Consider the following 22448-nt stretch of genomic DNA (forward strand, 5'->3'; position numbering starts at 1 on the left):
AACTTTCGAAACATCAACTTCACACATGCGCATTAAAACAAAACAGAATAAATAATGTCTAAACATCTTTACAATGTAAATAACGTATTATAAATGCAAATTATATTTGAGGATAACAGTATTCCTCGTCATAGTGACTGTAGCTGAGTATTAGAAAAATTCTACAACATAAGTCTTATCAGATAAACACATAAAGACAGGAAGAACACAAATACACAAGGTACACAGACACATAGTGGAATGACACAAAAGGACAGGAGAGGGTTTGTTTTAAGTGTGACATTTGGTACTGTAGTCCAACCCAAAACTTCATTTCACAGATGTTTCCTCTTATTTCACTTTTTTTATACCTTGTCAATGCATTACTTCCAATTCATCACAACTCATTCTCTTATATAGCCCACCCCCTCTTAAGCTAACTTAAATCTGCTGAGCTCAGGTGCTAAACTAAGGGATGAGGCAATGCAGCAGCACAAAACAATTAACACAAACAGCAATGACAAAAAAATGCAAATTGCTAAGGCAAGCAGCAATAAATATAAATTAACAAAGCAAATGCAACATTATCACTAATATGAGCCAATGTGCAGCAAAAAGAAAAATAAATCAGTGGTAAAACTGGCTTAACAGAGTAATACAAAGTGACATTCAGTAGCACTATTCCTGGCAATCAGCAACAGCAAATACTATAACTTATACCTAAACGTGACAAAGCTCAAGCAGAAAAAATATTACAGTAAAAATAGGAAATGTCTAATAACTATGTCACATCTTAACACTAGAGTGATGCATCACCTTGACTTACTCTCTGAAACTAGTTACCCCAGTCACTGACAAAAATTATGTATGCAATTCCTGTGAAGGGAAATGTCTTTTTGTGCTCGCTCGTTTTTTAAGAAAGTAGATCATAAAATTATTGTTTACTGGGTCTGTAGACAGAAAACGTTTCTATTAGGACATCTGTTAAATTTTAATTTAAACAATGCTGCTGTGCAACTAGAAACTAGATATCAAATGAAATAAGCAAATTTATACTAAGTAATGTGTGAAACGTCATTCACTAGGCAAATGGCGTCTCCAAAGGCAGTAAATAAATCTCTCAATTAGAAAGACAATAGATGTAAAAATGTTTCTCATCATTTCATTAGGCATTTTAGTAAATATCATAAATTAAGAGCTCCACAGTGTACGTTTTCAAGTTTGAGCGTGTCGTGTTTGCGATGCTTTCTACAAAGAAATGTCAATAGCGAGGATAATGACTTTTTTTCTCCACCTAATGGCTTTCTTTTTTCAGGCGGCTGGCACAGCTGGCTGCTCACAACGCATTATGTCAAGGTCACTTGGCTTTATTACCGAAATATTTACGACAGCAGTTTGCACTACAGTGACAGTCTCATATAAAAAATTTCATAGGGCGAGAATTTGTGTTACAAATGTGTAGCAACAAAATCCTATAAATATAACAGTGACCAAAAATTTTCGCCAGCATTGTGATACATTCACGCATTTACACACATTTCATAACTCTTAAAGTACGATTCTTGGTTTCCAACATCATTTTTCACAAATCAGAGTCCATAACCACTACTCATTATTCATATACATATAAACACGTAATCACATTCCTCATATACGGTAGCATCATCTTATTGATCATAAACATATCTCAACAGCATAATACACATCGTCATCATAATAATAACATCATAACAGATCAATCACATCTCAAAATCGTCGCAGATTCTTTCAATAATTTCAAGACCTTCAATAAAGTCATCTACCTCAAACATACTTCAGAAATCATGCTCCCTTCCCAAATACGACATTCAAAGCTCTCATAGTATCACGATGGTTCCGAAAAAGTATGAACAGTTCAAACAGTGCAGACAAAATACAATTTCATAACTGTGAAATTATCCAGCTGTGTAATTGCATAAACATGTGTCACTGACATAGTAAAAAAAATGTTTGTCTCTCTCAGTTAAATGATCAGATAGCTGTGTAATTTATGTGTTAGAGAAACATGGTACCAATGCGTAAAGTTGTATAAGCAAATACCATATTAGCCAGGGCTATTTGTGCTTGCCAAATACATGGTACACAAAGTAAGCGTGTACCCCCCTGAGGATTAATGTAATTATACCCTCAAGTGTTAAAAATTACAGCAATGGAATGAAATATATCACAGAAAACCTTTGTATCTTTGTAATTCAAAAATATTTAAAAATAAATGTTTTAAGTACAAATTTAATTACTCAAATACGTGTACTGTAGCGCTGGTAAAAATGTGCCAAGTGTCATAATTATCGTCGTCCGTAAGAAAAGTTCTGTGGAAGTCAATGTACTTACCTCGTAATAAACAAAAGCGAAATGCTATGCATATAGATATCGTAGTTATTATGTACATTACTGTGATCAAGAAAGTACTATACTGTAACGTATTGTTGTGCTACGAAAAAGGCTGTCTCATTGTAGCTATACCACAAAAGTTACTACTAAAACATGTTTTACTTTCCAGAGTAATACAGAAAAACTGTGCAGATATAAAATAGATGCACCACAAAAGCAACAATGTAAATTGTGTCACATATTAGTAGCATCGTGATATAATCGTGTAGCTGTCAAAGAAACCAAATACCAAGTCATCTTTAATCTCACGGAAAGAACTTCACATAAAGAATGTCTTTTCAAGTAAACCAAAATATTGCATTAAAATCTCATAAGCAGTATATGTTCTAAGTAAGTAAGCCATATATTCGTTACGTAATAGTGCAACTAACAAGCAAGAATGTACAAATAACAACACTGTGTCATCTCTTCACTATAACAATACATTCGTAATTACTGTTTCAATAAGTTCTCTTGGTTCTTGACTAGATAGTTAACTTCAAACATTGTTGCATGTTAACAGTTTCTAAGTCTGACGAAGTGTACTAGTAACGTGAAGTGAAAAGTCTTATGGTGAAGACAAAGTTAAAAAGCAGATTATCTTTCAATAAACGGTTTTACATGTGAAATGTGGTGCAAGCCTTTACTCTTCCCACTATGCAGAGCTCTAGCTTCAACGGAATTATCATGTGGTATATGGTACATCGGTAAAGAATGCTCAAATTTTTCTCAAGGTTAGCATCTACGTTATTTTTCTCTGAGCCAGCCGGCGCACGTGGCTGCCTGCGGTGTGAGTCATTGTCTGCTATCTCTTTGTTGGCGTGCGTTGTTATTGGGATTAAGAGACCTAACTTCTACTAATTCACCTTGTTGAGAGGGCCCTGCCCTGTTTGAATCCCACCAGTTCTGATGAAATTCAGGTCTGTTGTTATAATTATATCGTCTGTCGTCATGTCGGTAGTTTACATAGTTTCTTGTTTGTCGGTCATGTGGTGGAGAATTTCTCCCAGAATCGTAACTGCGCGGTGGACCGTTGCGTCTGAAGTTATTCTGTCACCATTGATAATAATTATTTTGGTTCCCATATTGTTTGTTTCCCTCATTGTCTCTGTGATATCCATTACTGCGGAGAGGTGATCTTTCCCTGTAATTATTACTACTCTGCCAACAGTTGTCATATGGGTGGTGTCTGTTTTGGTCACGATTTACGTTGTAAGAATAGTCTTGTCATGTCCAGGTATAATTTGTTGCATCGCGGAATTGTGACGGATGTGACCTGTAATTGTTGAGCTCCTGTTTTCGAGTCCCGCGATTGTCAGTGTCAATTTACAGTTCTTTTAAGAGTCCCTGGAAAGCTTCAATGTCGTCTTTGTAACGTCCTGCCAAAATAATATGTCGTAAATGTTCAGGCAATTTGATTAAACAAATGCGGATGGGTTCTGAGGGGCTGTATGGGTTTGAAAGATACTGATTCTTATGTAACATGTCTTCGAAATATTTGACAAGACCGGAAAATTCAGATTGTTCGAAATGTTTCATCATTATGATGCTATGTTTTACTCGGTCTTGTGTAGCTTGAGACCAATATGCTGAGAGGAAGGCATGATAAAATTCTCCTTCACTGTGACAATCGTGAATGACCTATCGCATACTTACAGCTGGTTCATTCTCTAAGTAGCCACACATAAATTCTAACCTGTGCTCCAATGACCAGTTGGGAGGAAAAAATGAGAGAATTGTGGATGAATGTCGTTGCCAGAATTCTTAAAAGTTTTGAATTTACGTGTAGTAATGAACAGCTTATAGTCAAAATCATCATGTCGGCGAGTCGCATATCAGTCATTGTTACTTCGTTTTGTCGGTTCAATCTCAAATTTCAGTGCGCCTTGCCACTTTCTTTCACAATTTCCGAAGTGCCCTGTGTTATTATTTTGTCGCTGTTCCGTATTTCTATGTCCCTCTTCCCGTGTTGGAGCGTGAGTCTCCTCTGAAATAAGTAATTCTTGTATTACCTGTGTCAACTAATCTTGTACTTCCCGGATTTCTCTTTTGTACTGTGTATTGATTTGATTTTGATTTTGTTTGTATTTTCTAATTTGTTCATACTCTTATGTGTTAGTGAAGGCTAAGGGTCTTGTGTCATTCATATCATCATCTACCTTTGTGGATAAGTTGGTGAACTGATCCGAAAGTTCGGCTACTTTCTCCGATAGAGAACTTATTTCCTCAGTGTGTTTTTCTGAACCAAGTTTCAGAGTGTCCATTTGTGTTGAAATAGTATCTACTGTATCCTTTAAGTTTTCCTGAGTTTTTGCAAGTTGCGTAACCGAATCGGTAGATGCATTTGAGTCAATTTTAGCTTGCAAGGTGCCATGATTTTCATGAACAATAGTTTGCAGTTCCTTTATGGCTACTTCGTGATTCTGTAATGCATTTTCATGAAAAACTAGGTTGTAAATGCTCACAAATTTGTGTTTTTACGTCATTACAGACTTTTTGACATTTCTATTCAATTTTAAGTAACTCAGCAGTTAAACCTTCACGTGTTTGTTCAAGTGTGGTGTCTAACTTTTGAAGCTGTTGCTGTGACTGTTTTTGATTTTGTTCCATTGCGTCTCACTGTTGCTGTGTTTGTCTCTGATTTTGTTTCATTTGTTGCATTAATTGCAATAATAATGTATTAGTGTCTGGAATCTGTTCCTCTATGCTTTTCGGCAGTGCATTTGCACCGGCAACATTCACGTTTTGACAAGCAGAAAATGTGTCTTGACATATTTGAGAAAACGGTGAGGACGCAAAACCTGAATCTACAGTATTTTCAAGATTGTGTCCTGTCATTTCGGATTCCTGAGGCGAACTGTTGCCGACCGATCGATCGATAATGCTTCCCTGTTCACTAATTTTTTCACGGTCTACACCATTATTTGCAGCCCGCTCCATTTCCCTATGCACAGTTACCAAATTACTACTTTTTGAACATTAGTTAGTTCATTACATGGTAGCGCTAACACACTGCTTTCGTCTTAACTGTCGTTTCTCAGTTTACTTTGGAGCCTAGTATTACGTTTTTCACACGCCATTATTGTCACAATATTTCACGATAACAAGGAAAGCACAATTTGAAGAGCAAAAATAAGAAAACACATTAACATAGCACTGAAAATAATATGTAGTTAATTGCAAGCGCAGCTGCGAAATACTTGGTGCAAATCTACATGCACGCCACACCTGTTTGTGTACAACAATGAAAAACTATAACTACAAAGGAAATTCTCTCTACAATTACGCGCTAACAATAATCAATAGCTACACTAATTACACAAACTACAAGAAAAAGTCAGAATATTCCAGTGAGGTATCCTCGGCTAAGAGTCGACATATGAAACGTCCCCTTCAAAAAATTTATGAATTACTGTGTTGATAAAACCCTACGGTATTTGATTTTCAAACAGCTGAGCAAAACTGAACGTACTCAGACATTCATTAAAGTGACACACAATATTCTTAGCGCAACGCAATCTGACTTTCAGTAATCCCTACAAAAGAATGGTCCTGACTAACAATAACCTATACCTCTCACAAATCACTTACCTCGCAAAAATCTTCGTTACTCGAACTACTGCAATACATCGAGCGCCACTACTGCCAGCTAAATAAAAGATTCTAACTACTGAAGGCACAAACTACTGACAGGCATAGTTAGCAAATGAAAGATTTTGATAGAGAACAAACAATGTATTTACCTTAATAGTGTCCAAAGTCATAATATATATATATATATATATATATATATATATATGGGACTTAACATCTGAGGTCATCAGTCCCCTAGAACTCAGATCTATTTAAACCTAACTAACCTAAGGACATCACACACATCCATGCCCGAGGCAGTGTAAGTAGGCCGTTTAGTTTTTATATTGGTAACGCCACGTAGCGCTCTGTATGAAAATCACTGGCTGTGCTGTGTGCAGTCTGCGGCTGGTTTGATTTGTTGTTTGCTATTGTAATGTTGGGCAGTTGGCTGTTAACAGCGCGTAGCGTTGCGCAGTTGGAGGTGAGCCGCCAGCAGTGGTGGATGTGGGGAGAGAGATGGCGGAGTTTTGAGAGCGGATGATCTGGACGTGTGTCCAACAGAGACAGTAAATTTGTAAGAATGGATGCCATGAACTGATATATATATATATATATATATATAATTATATATATATATATACACTCCTGGAAATTGAAATAAGAACACCGTGAATTCATTGTACCAGGAAGGGGAAACTTTATTGACACATTCCTGGGGTCAGATACATCACATGATCACATTGACAGAACCACAGGCACATAGACACAGGCAACAGAGCATGCACAATGTCGGCACTAGTACAGTGTATATCCACCTTTCGCAGCAATGCAGGCTGCTATTCTCCCATGGAGACGATCATAGAGATGCTGGATGTAGTCCTGTGGAACGGCTTGCCATGCCATTTCCACCTGGCGCCTCAGTTGGACCAGTGTTCGTGCTGGACGTGCAGACCGCGTGAGACGACGCTTCATCCAGTCCCAAACATGCTCAATGGGGGACAGATCCGGAGATCTTGCTGGCCAGGGTAGTTGACTTACACCTTCTAGAGCACGTTGGGTGGCACGGGATACATGCGGACGTGCATTGTCCTGTTGGAACAGCACGTTCCCTTGCCGGTCTAGGAATGGTAGAACGATGGGTTCGATGACGGTTTGGATGTACCGTGCACTATTCAGTGTCCCCTCGACGATCACCAGTGGTGTACGGCCAGTTTAGGAGATCGCTCCCCACACCATGATGCCGGGTGTTGGCCCTGTGTGCCTCGGTCGTATGCAGTCCTGATTGTGGCGCTCACCTGCACGGCGCCAAACACGCATACGACCATCATTGGCACCAAGGCAGAAGCGACTCTCATCGCTGAAGACGACACGTCTCCATTCGTCCCTCCATTCACGCCTGTCGCGACACCACTGGAGGCGGGCTGCACGATGTTGGGGCGTGAGCGGAAGACGGCCTAACGGTGTGCGGGACCGTAGCCCAGCTTCATGGAGACGGTTGCGAATGGTCCTCGCCGATACCCCAGGAGCAACAGTGTCCCTAATTTGCTGGGAAGTGGCGGTGCGGTCCCCTACGGCACTGCGTACGATCCTACGGTCTTGGCGTGCATCCGTGCGTCGCTGCGGTCCGGTCCCAGGTCGACGGGCACGTGCACCTTCCGCCGACCACTGGCGACAACATCGATGTACTGTGGAGACCTCACGCCCCACGTGTTGAGCAATTCGGCGGTATGTCCACCCGGCCTCCCGCATGCCCACTATACGCCCTCGCTCAAAGTCCGTCAACTGCACATACGGTTCACGTCCACGCTGTCGGGGCATGCTACCAGTGTTAAAGAATGCGATGGAGCTCCGTATGCCACGGCAAACTGGCTAACACTGACGGCGGCGGTGCACAAATGCTGCGCAGCTAGCGCCATTCGACGGCCAACACCGCGGTTCCTGGTGTGTCCGCTGTGCCGTGCGTGTGATCATTGCTTGTACAGCCCTCTCGCAGTGTCCAGAGCAAGTATGGTGGGTCTGACACACCGGTGTCAATGTGTTCTTTTTTCCATTTCCAGGAGTGTATGTATATATATATCAGTTCATGGCATCCATTCTTACAAATTTACTGTCTCTGTTGGACACACGTCCAGATCATCCGCTCTCAAAACTCCGCCATCTCTCTCCCCACATCCACCACTGCTGGCGGCTCACCTCCAACTGCGCAACGCTACGCGCTGTTAACAGCCAACTGCCCAACATTACAATAGCAAACAACAAATCAAACCAGCCGCAGACTGCACACAGCACAGCCAGTGATTTTCATACAGAGCGCTACGTGGCGTTACCAATATAAAAACCTAAACGGCCTACTTACACTGCCTCAGGCGTGGATGTGTGTGATGTCCTTAGGTTAGTTAGGTTTAAATAGTTCTGAGTTCTAGGGGACTGATGACCTCAGATGTTAAGTCCCATAGTGCTCAGATCCATTTGAAAAATGTGGTTTGCCTGCCATGTATTGCTCACATACGCGAACAGTGACTTTTATCGTGGTACAATCAGGCTGTTGTGAGAACATATTAGATCTTGATGCATTTGACTTGTTGGGCTTTAATATTCAAGACAACGTGTTGTCAGTGTCTGCATTCCATGCAAAAGACAGTGTCGCTTGTTTAATGAATGAATGCCTGGAACTCTTTCCTGAAGATTTAAGCAAGGCCAACAATTGTGTTACACATAAGACTCTGAAAGGCAATGCTCACTCGAAATTTTCCGGACCAGAACCGTTCCCATTGCATTACGGAACAAAGACGCTGCTGAACTTAAAGAATTGCAAGATATCGGAGTTATTGCGCCCATTATGATCTAGTCGGTGGGCAAGGCCACTGGTTTTGCTCCCCAAACCTTCAGGTCGCATTCGCCGTTGTGTTGACTTTAAGTCTACAGTCAGCCCACAAACTGTCATCGATACTTATCCATTTCCACGCCCCGAGGATCTCATGGACAGATTAGGCGCTGGTCGCTACTTTCCAAAAAATGATTTGGGGGACGCCTATCTTCAAAGACGAGTACCGCTCGATGAAGAATCTCAAAAAGTATGTTTAGTAAATACTTATTTGGGCTTGTTTAAATATTTGCGATGGCCTTTTGGTAGTGCTGCCGCACCCGCCATTTTCCATAAGTATTTGGAACAGCTGTCAGTGCAAGTGCCAACCTGTGTAAACTATTTGGACGATATTGTTGTAGCAGGTCGTACACCTGAAGAATATATTGCAAATTTACGTGTTTTGTTTCATATGTTATGTGATGCAGGACTAAAGTGTAGAATGGATAAGTGTGATTTTTTAAAACCTAAGTTGCAGCATAAACAGTCAGGGAGTACATCCACTTCAGTCGCATTTGTTAGCCATACGAGATTTGCCAGTTCCTCTAAATGTCATAAAATTGCAATCAGTTTTAGGGAAAATGAACTATTATATATGGTTCATACCGAATGCTGCACAAATTGCAGATCCATTGCATCGCTTACGTCCCAAGAATGTCCCCTTTGTTAGAAGAGATGAATGCCAAGTAGCTTTTAAAAAACTTAAAGATGCATTGCTCAGCGATCGATGCTTGTATTGTATTGTACGGAACTGTGGACCTAGAAACGACGGAGAGGCTTCGTCGCCGCCGTAGCCCGCAGTGGTACACTGACTACAGACTACAAAAGTCCACTCACCCCACCGCCGCCCAACACCGAAACCAGAGTTATTGTGCGGTTCGGCTCCCAGTGGACCTCCCTCCCCCCGGAAACGTCTCACACCACACGAGTGTAACCAATATGTTTTCGTGGTTGGGTAATTGTGGTGTACGCATACGTGGAGAAAGTGTGCGCAGCAATCGCCGCCATAGTGTAACTGAGGCGGAAAAGAGGAACAAGCCCGCATTCGTCGAGGTAGATGGAAAACCTCCTTAAAAACCATCCACAGACTGGCCGATACAGCGGACCTGGACACTAACCCACCGAGCGGCACGCTTTCCCGCCCGGAAAACAGTGAGTTACACCGCACGGCTGACTGGGTGGGGGTGGGGGGGGGGGGATAGGCGATCGATGCTTTGTTCACTTTGATCCTGACAAACCAGTGGTATTGCAAGTTGACACTTCCTCTTACCGAATCATTGCAGTGATTTCGCTCAGAATTGGTCATAAAGACAGGTTTATCCCTTTCGCATCGAAAGTGTTGTGCAAAGCTCAGTATAACTATTCACAAATTGAGAAAGAGGCTTTGGCTATTGCGTATGGTGTCACCAAATTCCAGCACTATTTGTATGGAAGAAAATTCTGCTTAGTAACGGATCACAAGCCTTTGCAGTCCTTGTTTCATCCGACGACACCTGCACGAAGTGCCCAAAAATAGCAAAGATGTGCTTTGTTGTCTCAAAATCAGTACGAGATTGTGTATCGTCCGACAGCTCAACATGGTAATGCGGACGTACTTTCACGTCTTCAGTTTGGCCCTGACACAGACTTTGATGCTTTTGCTGCACATCGATGATCAGGATTCTAAATTGCTTCAATCTTTTCCGCTGAACTATAGGAAAATTGCACACACCACGTGAGCTGATTCAGCTTTGGACATTTTGCTAACATACATTCGCACATCTTGGCCTCGTTCGTTGCATAGCATACCGAGCTCAGTAGTTTGCCGATAATTTTCACATCGACATGGCCTCGCTATGCAGTAAGAAGTGATACGTGTTCAGAATGTCAGTTCACAGTCACGTGTGTTGATCCCTAAAGCCTTGCAAACAGAAGTGTTGCAGTTACTTCACCAAGGACAGGGGGATTGTTGGTACGAAACAGTTTGCGCGTCGACTCTGTTCTTGGCAGGATATGGACGCCCAATTACAACAAACAAATGACGCCACAGTATTACGCATGTGCGGAAAATCACTCTGCTCCGCCTCAGAACTTCTCTGCTTAGCCGGGATCTTTTGGAACACTCGTTGGTTGACTGTGGTTGACTCGTACAGCGGGCCAATGAACTCATGAACTCCACGTACCACAATTCAAATCTCTTTTTTTTTCTTTTTTTTTTTTTTTTTTTTACCTCGGAGGTTTACCTGAAGCCATAGCATCAGACAGTGCCCCTCAGTTCACGTCAAATGAGTTTGAAACATTCTGTGAACGCAGTGACATACAGCATCTAACTAGCGCACCATTCCATCCAGAGTTGGTGAAGCGGAACGTTTTGTCAGAAACTTCAAGCAGCAGATGGCCAAACTTCGCTCCGCACACACCAAGTATCGAGCATTGCAACTGATTCTCGCCTCATATTGTTCGCACCCACTAGATGGACCATCGTCGGTGCAACTGCTTCACAGCTGTCGCAGTCGGACTCTGCTCCATCTGCTCCACCCTCCTCAACATCCGGCGCCGAGAGAAGGCGGCAAGAATCACTTCGCGCCCCGTGATTTTGTCTTTTATAGGGTTTTTAGCAGCAGCAGACGGTGGGCCCGATGCGAGATCGCCCTTCGACTTGGTGCTTGCATGTATCTTATTACAGGTCCAGATGGTTTGCAGCGCCGCCATCAAAATCAACTTCGCCTCTGTCATGTGCACGGTGTTCCCTCTGTGGCTCTTCCCCGTGATTCACGGATCCCGAGGACAGCGCGGCCACAGCAGCCGTCAGAGGGGTGTCATCACGACACCGCGGGACGACCCCATGGAGCCTTCGCCGCCTCCGCTTCCTTTCGTCCTATCGATGGAGCTGCAACCGCCCACCAACGCCTTCCACATCTGGTTATTGGCCTCCGCGGGTGGACGCGTACCCTTCTGGCCGTTTTCCGGGAAGGGGGGGGGGGGGCCGTTTCAGCCAGAGCGAAGGCCAGATGGCGGGGTACGACCGGAAGTTTGACGGCTCCTGCAGCTACAGCTTCCGGTCCAGCTCAACGTCCATCCTCCGGCCCGGCCTCTCCCGCCGTTGTCGCGCTCCCTACACGACGACGGTCCGTTACTTTGGGGTAGGGGTGGGGGGGAATGTTTCGATGTAACATCAAGCGCCGGCACTTCAGCCTGTGAGACGACGTCAGCCAATAGAACGCTGACTAGGACGATACCACGACAGAAGCAGCACCTATACGGTCAACTGCTGTTTGTGTATCAGAAATCGGTTGGAAACTTTCCTCATGTTAGCTCGTGTGAATGCTCTGAAAAGCTAATCATTTGCATATCACAGAATCTTCCTCCTGTCGGTTAATTTTCGCGTCTGTAGCACGTCATCTTCGTGGTGTAGCAATTTTAATGGCCAGTAATAGGGTGAGTCACCTAACATTACTGCTGGATATATTTCGTAAACCACATCAAATACTGACGAATCGATTCCACAGACCGAACGTGAGGAGAGGGGCTAGTGTAATTGGTTAATACAAACCATAAAAAAATGCACGGAAGTATGTTTTTTAACACAAACCTACGTTTTTTTAATGGAACCCCGTTAGTTTTGTAAGCACATCTGAACATATAAACAAATACGTAATCAGTGCCGTTTGTTGCATTGTAAAATGTTAATTACATCCGGAGATATTGTAACCTAAAGTTGACGCTTGAGTACCACTCCTCCGCTGTTCGATCGTGTGTATCGGAGAGCACCGAATTACGTAGGAATCCAAAGGGAACGGTGATGGACCTTAGGTACAGTAGAGACTGGAACAGCACATTGCGTCCACACGCTAACAGCTTTTTATTGGTCTTTTTCACTGACGCACATGTACATTACCATGAGGGGTGAGGTGCACGTTCGACGGGCGTTTCATAGGGCGTGGAGGACGCATAAATTGGCCAGCCCGTTCTCCTGATCGTACACCTCTGGACTTCTTTCTGTGGGGTACGTTAAAGGAGAATGTGTACCGTGATGTGCCTACAACCCCAGAGGATATGAAACAACGTATTGTGGCAGCCTGCGGCGACATTACACCAGATGTACTGCGGCGTGTACGATATTCATTACACAAGAGATTGCAATTGTGTGCAGCAAATGATGGCCACCACATTGAACATCTATTGGCCTGGCATGTCGGGACACACTCTATTCCACTCCGTAATTGAAAACGGAAACCACGTGTGTACGTGTACCTCACCCCTCATGGTAATGTACATGTGAGTATCTTATCTTATGGATGCCCCATATAGATAACAATGATTTAATGATACCTGAAGACGGTCAGATGATTGATACCGGTGGTAAATAAAGGGTTATTGTGTCAGCATCTCTTGGCGGCGTTGAAATCTGACTTTTTTCAAGCCATTATCAAATATTCAACGGCCACCTCGTTTACGTCCTCGTGTATTTCTCTAAAAAAGACTAAAAGTTTGACGGCACTAGATCTGTATCGAGGATAACTGCCGCAGCCATCCTTGTCTGGGCTGACGCTCCGCACCTAATGACTTCAGTAGCGACGGGGCGTTAAACTGCAGCCGTCTCCTTGCCGCTACTCCTCCACTTCTCGCAGCTTGTTTCAGAATATCGTGTCTCATCGAAGGAGTATCGTAGCGGGGAGCGGACTAGATGCAGACAGAGGATGCTGCACATTACCAAGTTCCCCGAAGCCAAACTTGCGATAACTGCTCTCGCACGCAGACGAGCCATGGCTCGTGTGAAACCTCGCACCAAGTTTCGAATATCAGTGTAATACTAAGAACGTTAGACTGTTCTACGACTGAAGCCGAAACTCTCAATAGCAGCTTTTCTTTAGCGCGATGACGTTCTTACACACGAACGCACCATTGCCATTTCACAAAGCTGCGTAGTAAGTTATTTCCTCAAGAGAAACTGCACTGTGGGGAAAAAATCGCAACACCAATAAGGATTCGTGCGAAATAAACGAAAATTGGTAGGCTTGTTTCTACACCTAAAAGATGATGCCTCTTTAAATTTCGCGAAAGTCGCATAACAGAGGGGTTAGTAGCACCACTATGAGGATGCAAATCAGGTACGCTCTAAATGCAAGCTGTAACATTCGTGTCCGTTAGTTAACTTTGAGATTCGACATGGTGAGTTGACGTTAGTCAGGAATCCTTTCAAGGCAACAAAGACGCCGTTGTCAACACCTCACAAAGTTTTAACGATGGCTTGTTGTAGGACTGCGAGATGCTGGACGTTCCTTCTGTGATGCTGGAGAAAGACTTGGCAGGAACGTAGCCATTGTACGAGTACATGATTGCTAGCAGCGGAGCTCACGAGAATGACAATGTGTGGATAGCAATGTGCGGCTGTTTGCTGATGATGCTGTGGTGTACGGGAAGGTGTCGTCGTTGACTGTAGGAGGATACAAGATGACTTGGAGAGGATTTGTGGTTGATGTAAAGAATGGCAACTAACTCTAAATATAGATAAATGTAAATTAATGCAGATGAATAGGAAAAAGAATCCTGTAATGTTTGAGTACTCCATTAATAGTGTAGCGCTTGACACAGTCACGTCGATTAAATATTTTGGCATAACACTGCAGAGCGATATGAAGTGGGACAAGCATGTAATGGCGGTTGTGAGGAAGGCGGATGGTCGTCTTCGGTGTTCATTGGTAGAATTTTGGGAAGATGTAGTTCATCTGTAAAGGAGACCGCTTATAGAACGATGGTGCGACCTATTCTTGAGTACTGCTCGAGCGTTTGGGATCCCTATCAGGTCGGATTGAGGGATGACATAGAAGCAATTCAGAGGCGGTCTGCTAGATTTGTTACTGGTAGGTTTTATCATCACGCGAGTGTTACGGAAATGCTTCAGGAACTCGGGTGGGAGCCTCTAGAGGAAAGGAGGCGTTCTTTTCGTGAATTGCTACTGAGGAAATTTAGAGAACCAGCATTTGAGGCTGACTGCAGTACAATTTTCCTGCCCCCAACTTATATTTCACGGAAAGACCACAAAGATAAGATAAGAGAGATTAGGGCTCGTACAGAGGCATATAGGCAGTCATTTTTCCCTCGCTCTGTTTGGGAGTGGAACAGGGAGATAAGATGCTAGTTGTGGTACGAGGTACCCTCCGCCACGCATCGTATGGTGGATTGCGGAGTATGTATGTAGATGTAGATGTAGATGTACGGTCGCAGGAAGACTGATTTGCGGGTCGCCACGTGCCTCTGACCAGAGAGAAGACTGTCGTGTTCGGCGTATGGCTCTGACGCAACGTACTGCACCTACAGCAGCTATTTGTGAAACCAGGTAATCAAGGGAAGGCAGGATTCGGTTACGATTGTGGACGGGGCCGTAATCAGTTACTATTGGTTGCCTTTCACAGTTAGACACAATTTATTTTAATCCAGTAATTCCAGACTCAACAATAAATAAAAACTACCACACGTTATTAATGAAGGAATAAACAACTGTTTAAACAAATGTTTTCAGTGAGTTACAATTTAGCAAATCACCATTAAATACAGATACAGCAGATAGTGTTTTAAAAGCAAGCCACTGTGATCTGAGCAGACAGCCTTACAAGCCAGGAATGGCAATAAATTAAGAATTGTTTAAAACTCGCTGCAACTTACCAATTACAGGTATTGAAATATTGAAGGCAAGTCGCCACAAACACAGCAGAAGGCTTCAGATGCCAGGAATGGCAGTGAATAAGGTTTTAAAGGATTAATGCGTAAATACAAATACCAAATCAGAATTTTAAGGCAAGTGACCACAATCACGGCTGGCCTTACATGCCAAGAACGGCAATAATATAAAAAAATTAGAAACCTGCTTTAACACAGCAAATACAATAGCGAAGGTTAATCAAAAAACAAGCAACTGATCACCAAACTGGTGAAGTAAGATGATCGTAATCTTTGTAACACAACCCTTATCATCCACTGAACACCACCCTGCTATATTTATTCCAGAAGGCGACCAGAATTATTAACTAGACATACGTAACCTTTAATGTAGGTATTACAAAGTATTGTAATAAATAATACAATAATAAAATACAAAGACCAGTACATAAGTTCCTTAAAGGGTACTGAGGCAGATTATACCGGCAAAAGGCGCGGGCTGAAGGAGCGTTACACTGAACTACTGGCCATCAGACCACACACGTCTTACAAGAACGAAGGGGCCACAGACGGTGATCCAGGAATCGACCTCTGAGAAGATCTTGTAGCAAACACTGTTGCTAGCAATGAGATAGGCAGCCAAGAATTGCATTCACTTCATAAGATGGTAACTCAGACTAATGGCAGTCTAACGAATGACTAATGATAATCTTGCTGAAGCTACTTAACGTCCGATAAGCCAAATGCAACGATGGAACAATACGTCAAAACCGGAACCGGCGGCCTGCACCACATCCCCAGAATACTGTGTTTAGAGCGCCCGGAACAAGAGAGGAATCACTACCACCAGTGTAGAAGAATCACCAACCGGCCTACAATCAAGAAAGCTGTCAAAACTACACACCTTACCATACAGTAGCAGCAAAGCGAGGATACGTACACTGCCGTTACATACACTAGCCCCCAAGGCAGGTAACTGGGGTGTTAGCGGCCTCCAGCCAAGAAAAATTACCGCTGGTTGAAATTAACAAAATGGTTCAAATGTCTCTCAGCACTATGGGACTTAACATCTATGGTCATCAGTCCCCTAGAACTTAGAACTACTTAAACCTAACTAACCTAAGGACAGCACACAACACCCAGCCATCACTGAAATTAACAAATGTAACAAGTTGAATGCAGTAAACAGTAATAAGAAGTCGAGGCTAATCAGATCCGCCTTCCCCAAGCACTCCACTCGCTGCTCTTCGCCTCAGTGACACTACGAGCAGCAACACAAACCCAACTCAATGGAGAATCGCGAGATATCACAATGGTGGAGGTTCCTCTACTACGATTGAAATGAACTCATCTTAAAGCTTGCTGGATCCGGTTTACGGCGAAGTCGTGCACCCTCGTGACCACAGCCCTTCCATCCGGCAGTCCATGCGCGCCGCCAGCGGTCCTGGCGTGTTCCCACGCTGCGTGTACCTGGCTCCTCCTGAGTCTCCCAACCGAACTCGCACACTCACACGACCCGGAAAAACCAACGACGTCGCCCCAAAGATAGGGCAACAATTACTGCATACCGATAACCGCCGCTGTTGCCACTAGCGGACAGGACACGCTTGCGAAACCGAGTGGCGCCCGTCAACACGAGAAGAAGACAAACAACCGCCCCCATGCCAACTAAACGATACCGTCTGGCCTCCAAGAGAGGGCGGAAACCTACAAACAGCACCAACGCGAGCTTCAGCACGGCTCAATTTGAGCAGCAGTTGGCACTAGAATGACACAACGAACTGTTACAAAGCAGTTACTTCAAGGACAGCCGTGTAGCGCGTTTTCCACCGACCCCGAGTCACCACCATTTGCGACTTCAGTGGTGTCAAGCGAGAGCTCACTGGAGGGCACTGTGAAGGTCTGTTGTTTTTTCTGTTGAGATATGATTGGTTCTTCTTCTGTGCCAGTGATAGCCTTGAGCTTGTTATAAGCAGGGCAGTTGAGGGCCAACTGCACTGTAGACCTCTGATGTTAAGTTCCATAGCGCTCAAAGCCATTTGAATTTGAGGGCCCACCACCAACCTGGAGTTCCCCTCTGACAGCAGGAGCACTTTCGTGGTCATCTCACGTACCCTGACTGCAAACTTGTTCGACAGTCTGGCGATTCTATTTGTTTTGCTGCCATCATGAACAGTATTCCAGGGGGTGTTTTCTAGCAGGATAACGATCGCCTAGATACCGCTGGTGTAGCCCACCAATCTCTAAAGAGGGTCGACCTGTTGTCTCGGCCTGCTCCATTACCATATCTTTCTCCAATCGAGCACTTATGGAACATCATCGGACGACAACTCCAGCGTCATCCACAAACAGCATTAACGTTCCAGTATTGACCGACCAAGTGCAATGGGCGTGGACCTCCATCCCACAAACTGACAACCGATACCTGTACAACATAATGCATCCACGTTTGCATTCAACATTCTGGCGGTTACACCGGTTATTAATGTACCAGCAATTCACATTTGCAGTGCCTTATGTCGCGCTTGGAGAAGAAATAAAAACTTTGAGGTTCGCCGATGACCTTGTAATTCTGTCAGAGACAGCAAAGGACTTGGAAGAGCAGCTGAACGGAATGGACAGTGTCTTGAAAGGAGGATATAAGATGAACATCAACAAAAGTAAAACGAGGATAATGGAATGTAGTCGAGTTAACTCGGGTGATGCTGAGGGAATTAGATTAGGAAATGAGACACTTAAAGTAGTAAAGGAGTTTTGCTATTTGGGGAGCAAAATAACTGATGATGGTCGAAATAGAGAGGATATAAATTGTAGACTGGCAATGGCAAGGAAAGCGTTTCTCAAGAAGAGAAATTTGTTAACATCTAGTTTAGATTTAAGTGTCAGGAAGTCGTTTCTGAAAGTGTTTGAATGTAGCCATGTATGGAAGTGAAACATGGACGATAAAGAGTTTTGACAAGAAGAGAATAGAAGCTTTCGAAATGTGATGCTCCAGAAGAATGCTGAAGATTAGATGGGTAGATCACATAACTAATGAGGAGGTATTGAATAGAATTGGGGAGAAGAGAAGTTTGTGGCACAACTTGACTAGAAGAAGGGACCGTTTGGTAGGACACAAATTTAGCATTGGAGGGCAGCGTGGAGGGTAAAAATCGTAGAGGGAGACCAAGAGATGAATACACTAAGCAGATTCAGAAGTATGTAGGTTGCAGTAGGTACTGGGAGATGAAGAAGCTTGCACAGGATAGAGCAGCATGGAGTGCTGTATCAAACCAGTCTCTAGACTGAAGAGAACAACAACAACATCTCGCGCTTACATTTACCTGTGGTCTTGCAATCTTAATCACTTAAACTTGTTACCGAGACAAATGTATTCCCAAAATTTCATCACTCTACACTCATTATTTTTGGTGTTGCCTTTTGTTCGCCAGTATAATATATTTTTCGTAGTTTTGCTCAGTCAGAACCGAAAGATGTTTTGTTAAAAATCTAATAATGCAGCGGAATTTGTAGTACTCGTAATACTGTTAATCTATAATCACGCAGACGATAACAGGACACTTCCTATTTTGCTGGCCGTCGTCCCACTATATGGAAGGAACCTATCCAACTTGGTTTTTGCCAATTCTAGAGGCTTCCTTCATTCCTGACACTTAGAAGCTTTCGCAACTTCTTCTTTGCTGTGTCCATTTTCTCAAAACACGAATCTCAAATACTGTAAACAGTTCTTATCAGAAATTATCATCGCTCTGTGTTCTATCGCAGTACACGACTTCTTTCCTATGAACAGCGATGTGAGAATTATATACTCTCCAGTACTGGTCACAGTGATTTGGTTGCCTACAGTGCCAGATTGGCCACGTGGCAAGAGTTATAAATGCTACGGGTCCCTGCATTAGGGGGGCCCGGGGCTATATGTGAAGAAAGTCTATCAAATTACATACGAATAATATTGTACCTCCCGTCGAATGGAAAGACGGTAGTGTCCAAATCTACAATGACTGTTAACACATTTAGCCTATTTCTAAATTGAGAGCTGGCAACGCCATATATTATGTGGCCTAAGTTGACAACACTGAGCCGTAGTAAAGTTAGCTTTGAAAAGCGCGCCGCAGCACGTAGCGTGAAGCAGTCGCCCTCCGTTTTCTGGCGGTGGCGTCTTTGTCGCAATTGAAGGCTTCGGTGTCTCCCTCTAGCGCGAAAGGGGAAAAGTGGGCTGTTCACTTGGGTTTAAGAAGTGGCTGTATGGGCTCTCGTGGAGGGTTGGCAGTCGGGGCATCAAGAAGCGACTTCTCTGCCGGTGCTAGAGGGACAGCACGCAGACCGCAACATCACCGTAAGCGACGCGAGCAGCGGCTCTGTAGTATGGGACGTTAACTGCTCGTCGCGAAAGGAATCTTCCTGAGCGTGGGTCCGCAAGGGGCCTAATCCGCAGTTCGGCCGTATGCTGGCGACCGGCGAGGAGGTTCTGAAAATCGGCGCGCCTTCCTGCGTCCGCTGAAACGGCTGGCAGTGGGCGGCTAGGCAGGGCATTTGGAGGTGCTGCGTTGGTTCAGTCCTGGGAGTCGTAACGCACCGGAAGTTGAGTATTCATTGTAACAGACTTCATGAAGTTTAATCGAATTCAGTTTATTTATTCTTGTTAATTATACCAGCCGTACTTTTTTTTGGGGGGGGGGGGGATTTCCCGCCATTCATTCTCGTCTGCCCACCCGCGGGAAGGTGGTAATATTAGGAAGGGTGGTCCGTTTGTCCCCTTTTGAGGACGAAAGGGCGGAGCCAGAGTAACTCTGTGCTTCGGATTGCTTCTTTCCCCTCCCAGCTTACCTACGGGTTTATTCGACTGTTAGCCTCTGCCATGTCTGTGAAAATCTAAGGCACCAATGACTGTACTGTTTAAAATGCAAGGCACAAATACCTGATCCATTCTCTCCCCTGCCATAACTAGTATTACTAGACTCACGTGTAAAAGGTACTATAAGAAAGAAGAAAAATTCCTTTTGCCTCGTGGTAAAATCTAGTCAATTGCATAGCGAATTCTTGCTCATATGGAAGCTGTAACTTAGGTAAATTTGTGTTTATGTATATTTGGCTATAATAAGCAAAGTTGTTAATGTACGCCGTAGTGGATTTTTTGTATTGTTTCTAGTCAGCAAAAACTGTTGTGTGTTTTTCCAGTTCAATACCTTTTAAGGCTTTTACTCAACGTGCTTATGTGTTCTATACAGGTAGTTGGTTATTAGCGTGTTTTCTTGTAATTCAAGAGTTTGCCATTTCATTACGGGTAGAAATTGTTGCCTTGAAAGGAGAATGTTGTAAAAGTTCGCAAGTCCTACCTGGCGAGCGTGTGTGTTTGCCGTAAGTAACTGTCAGAAATTTGTAAAATTCGTTTTTTTATATATTTTTGGAAATGTTAATGTTATTAACTGTGAGTGTCCCCCCCCCCCCCCCCCCCCCCCGTGTGAATGACTCATGCGTTTTGGTTTTTCTATTTTGACAACTTTTATAAACAGGATTGTCTTTATACACTCCTGGAAATGGAAAAAAGAACACATTGACACCGGTGTGTCAGACCCACCATACTTGCTCCGGACACTGCGAGAGGGCTGTACAAGCAATGATCACACGCACGGCACAGCGGACACACCAGGAACCGCGGTGTTGGCCGTCGAATGGCGCTAGCTGCGCAGCATTTGTGCACCGCCGCCGTCAGTGTCAGCCAGTTTGCCGTGGCATACGGAGCTCCATCTCAGTCTTTAACACTGGTAGCATGCCGCGACAGCGTGAACGTGAACCGTATGTGCAGTTGACGGACTTTGAGCGAGGGCGTATAGTGGGCATGCGGGAGGCCGGGTGGACGTACCGCCGAATTGCTCAACACGTGGGGCGTGAGGTCTCCACAGTACATCGATGTTGTCGCCAGTGGTCGGCGGAAGGTGCACGTGCCCGTCGACCTGGGACCGGACCGCAGCGACGCACGGATGCACGCCAAGACCGTAGGATCCTACGCAGTGCCGTAGGGGACCGCACCGCCACTTCCCAGCAAATTAGGGACACTGTTGCTCCTGGGGTATCGGCGAGGACCATTCGCAACCGTCTCCATGAAGCTGGGCTACGGTCCCGCACACCGTTAGGCCGTCTTCCGCTCACGCCCCAACATCGTGCAGCCCGCCTCCAGTGGTGTCGCGACAGGCGTGAATGGAGGGACGAATGGAGACGTGTCGTCTTCAGCGATGAGAGTCGCTTCTGCCTTGGTGCCAATGATGGTCGTATGCGTGTTTGGCGCCGTGCAGGTGAGCGCCACAATCAGGACTGCATACGACCGAGGCACACAGGGCCAACACCCGGCATCATGGTGTGGGGAGCGATCTCCTACACTGGCCGTACACCACTGGTGATCGTCGAGGGGACACTGAATAGTGCACGGTACATCCAAACCGTCATCGAACCCATCGTTCTACCATTCCTAGACCGGCAAGGGAACTTGCTGTTCCAACAGGACAATGCACGTCCGCATGTATCCCGATCTCCGGATCTGTCCCCCATTGAGCATGTTTGGGACTGGATGAAGCGTCGTCTCACGCGGTCTGCACGTCCAGCACGAACGCTGGTCCAACTGAGGCGCCAGGTGGAAATGGCATGGCAAGCCGTTCCACAGGACTACATCCAGCATCTCTACGATCGTCTCCATGGGAGAATAGCAGCCTGCATTGCTGCGAAAGGTGGATATACACTGTACTAGTGCCGACATTGTGCTCTGTTGCCTGTGTCTATGTGCCTGTGGTTCTGTCAGTGTGATCATGTGATGTATCTGACCCCAGGAATGTGTCAATAAAGTTTCCCCTTCCTGGGACAATGAATTCACGGTGTTCTTATTTCAATTTCCAGGAGTGTATGTTGCAAACAAGTTAGATTCTGCGATATTTAATGAATGGAGTGAAATTCACCTGTAATTTAGCTGAGCTTGAAATATTATACAGCG

The sequence above is a fragment of the Schistocerca cancellata genome, chromosome 7, assembly GCF_023864275.1.
Source record: "Schistocerca cancellata isolate TAMUIC-IGC-003103 chromosome 7, iqSchCanc2.1, whole genome shotgun sequence".
Lineage (NCBI taxonomy): Eukaryota > Metazoa > Arthropoda > Insecta > Orthoptera > Acrididae > Schistocerca > Schistocerca cancellata.